Source organism: Xenopus tropicalis, chromosome 1, assembly GCF_000004195.4.
Source record: "Xenopus tropicalis strain Nigerian chromosome 1, UCB_Xtro_10.0, whole genome shotgun sequence".
In the NCBI taxonomy this organism is placed as follows: domain Eukaryota; kingdom Metazoa; phylum Chordata; class Amphibia; order Anura; family Pipidae; genus Xenopus; species Xenopus tropicalis.
Genome location: NC_030677.2, coordinates 165,292,035 through 165,295,353, shown reverse-complemented (window position 1 = coordinate 165,295,353; position 3,319 = coordinate 165,292,035). Strand labels below are relative to the sequence as shown.

Genomic DNA, 3,319 nt, shown 5'->3' with positions numbered 1-3,319 from the left:
CTGGGGGGGTATAACTGTGCCTCAGATTTTCTTTTGGTCTATGGGGTGGGGGGATCACTGTGCCTCTGATTTGCTGGGGGGGTATCACTGTGCCTCAGATTTTCTTTTGGTCTATGGGGTGGGGGGATCACTGTGCCTCTGATTTGCTGGGGGGGTATCACTGTGCCTCAGATTTTCTTTTGGTCTATGGGGTGGGGGGATCACTGTGCCTCTGATTTGCGGGGGGGGTATAACTGTGCCTCAGATTTTCTTTTGGTCTATGGGGTGGGGGGATCACTGTGCCTCTGATTTGCTGGGGGGGTATAACTGTGCCTCAGATTTTCTTTTGGTCTATGGGGTGGGGGGATCACTGTGCCTCTGATTTGCTGGGGGGGTATCACTGTGCCTCAGATTTTTTTGTGGTCTATGGGGTTGGGGGATCACTGTGTCTCTGATTTTCTTTGGCCTAAGGGGTGGGGGGATTACTGTGCCTCTGATTTGCTGGGGGGGGGTATCACTGTGCCTCGGATTTTCTTTTGGCCTATGGGGTGGGGGGATCACTGTGCCTCTGATTTGCTGGGGGGGTGTATCACTAAATCTTGTTTTCTCTGTACATATCTCAAAATTTTAGCATCAAAAGTCTTGCTCTGTGATTTTCACCGTGAAAAAGCATGAACTGAATGGACCAGTAAAAAAGACCACAATGTGTATGATTTTCGGAAGACCATCTTGAGCATGCTTCGTAAAATAGCACTTGCTCGAACTATGGATGAACATCAAAATTCTCTTAAAAATCTGATGGAATCAAAAATTTGGAAGACATGCAGTGCCCTGAGGCACTGATTTTCAAACAAGTGGCTACCTGAAATAGAGGTAACGTTACAATGCCTGTATACATATTTAAAAAAAATATATTGTATTGGATTTACTGCATCCATATTATACTTTGTGAATATTTATTGCCTAAAACACTGTATAAAAATGCTTTGTATATGTCAAGTTACATTTAGGTTTATGAAAAATGTAATCAAATGCAAAAAAACCCATTAAAATAAAACTATTCCACTAGAATAAAATACTTAACCAACACTTTATAAACTTTCATATTAAGTGTACCATTAAAGAATCTTACCAAGCTTAAATACATATATCAGTAAATATTGCCCTTTTCTATCTTTTCCCTTGAGCCACCATTTTGTGATGGTCTGTGTGTCCTCTCAGAAGAAATATTGTAGCTGTAACAGTAACAGTAATAATTTTGGAAACAAAAGACAAAACTTTGTCCATTAATTGGCCCATGTGACCTAACATGTATGGTTTGTTTGCACCATGAATCCTAGGATCCCTTGGGGCAGCCCTTTTTTTAAAATAGCAGTTTTCTATTTAGGATTACACAATTGCACATACTACGGACAAAATATGTTAGAATGAAAATTGTAGCAGAGCTTCATATACAAGGAATATAAAAAAGTTTTGCAAAGTCAAAATGTCTTGCAAAGTCAAAATGTGCCATGCTCATACCCCAAAGACTGAGTGCTGTAATAAAATCAAAAGGTGCTTCAACAAAGTATTAGTTTAAGGGTGTGATTTCAGTTTGTTTTTCAATTGAGTGGTACAGTTTATAGGTCACATTAAAGGTGGAAAAGTTCTGACATGATTTATCTTTGTCTCATTTTTGTACAGAACAGGAACCTGACATTTTACCAGGGGTGTGTAGACTTTTTATATCCCCTGTATGAGTTGTTTTGGGGGGGGGGGGGGGTACAGTTTTCCTTTAACCTAGACTTGTATAGTGGAAGTCAAAAAATGATGCTAGTGTCATATTGGTTGTTATGCTTTAATGCAAATTTTGAATATGAATGCACATCTATAAATCACAGAGTCATATTTATTATTGGTTGAATGTATAGGCTAGATCCAGACAGAAATTGGTTACAGAAACAGCATTAATTCCTCGAATCACTTGCTGTTTCTGTAATAGGATTCTTCTACTTGCTGCTGACTGGATTTTAAAATAATTTTAAACCATATTAAGGATTGTAAACCTTTTGCAGTATAATCTGAGTGCACAAAACAGAAAATAAAAAACTAATTTTGATGTCTCCACCACAGAAATGGGCACATGTTTACAGAACTGGAGAACTACAGATTGCAATACATACAAATAATGGCTTTGAAAGGCAAAATGAAGTTTTAAAACACACATATATGGAAGGATATAAAAACGGTACACTCAGTGAACTGTTAATAGTTCTTCATAACCATTTCTTCCCAAATGCACACAAAAAGTAAGTATGGATATGTTGCGTTTTGTAAATCTAATTAATTTTTGGCAAATGTAACACTGGTGTAACTTCTGGAGGCAATAGAACCTGTGCCCAGACCTCCTTGGGGCCTGCTAGAGCCGCTATGAGTTATATTGCAGGTGCATGACTTTGCAAACACGCATTTGTTTCTGGGGGGGGGGGGCTCTGAATACAATGCATGGTTTATGGCAACCATCTTGTGATAGATTGTATTTAAAAACACAAGAGCGTGGAGATTTTTGGCCTGAAATCCGACCTGTTAGTGGCCAAGGCACAAACCAGCATGATACTATCCTTAGTGTAATTAAGATAAACTATAACCTTTAAATTTCAATTGATTTTGAATAGCATTCACTGTATTTGTTTATATGTGTATAATTGCGGATTATGATTTTGGTGACTTTTATAAATGTTGTGCAACAAGCTTGATTTTTCAGAATTTTATATTTAATCAAGGTATAAAATAATATTTTTGAATTACTGTCTTTTTTATTAGATACATCCAGCTAAATGTACAAAGCTGTGAGACCTACAGAAAATATAACAAAGACATTACGGATTTTCTGAGAAATCGGCCAAGAGACTTTGGGGCTGATTTACTTACCCACGAACGGGTCGAATGGAGTCCGATTGCGTTTTTTTCGTAATGATCGGTACTTTGCGATTTTTTCGTATGTTTTGCGATTTTTTCGGATTCTTTACGAATTTTTCGGATCCAATACGATTTTTGCGTAAAAACGCGAGTTTTCCTATCCATTACGAAAGTTGCGTAAAAAGTTGCGCATTTTGCGTAGCGTTAAAACTTACGCGAAAAGTTGCGCATTTTTCGTAGCGTTAAGTTTTAACGCTACGAAAAATGCGCAACTTTTCGCGTAAGTTTTAACGCTACGAAAAATGCGCAACTTTTCGCGTAAGTTTTAACGCTACGAAAAATGCGCAACTTTTCGCGTAAGTTTTAACGCTACGAAAAATGCGCAACTTTTCGCGTAAGTTTTAACGCTACGAAAAATGCGCAACTTTTTACGCAACTTTCG

At 37.9% G+C, this 3,319-nt stretch overlaps 1 long non-coding RNA gene across 1 annotated transcript; it reads left to right on the top strand.

Moving 5' to 3' along the window:
* The first annotated feature begins 570 nt into the window (after window positions 1-570).
* LOC116407509 lies at window positions 571-2,934 on the top strand. The gene is made up of 3 exons (XR_004220373.1): window positions 571-852; window positions 2,092-2,267; window positions 2,782-2,934. It is a non-coding gene; the product is annotated as an uncharacterized LOC116407509 (long non-coding RNA).
* Window positions 2,935-3,319: the final 385 nt, after the last annotated feature.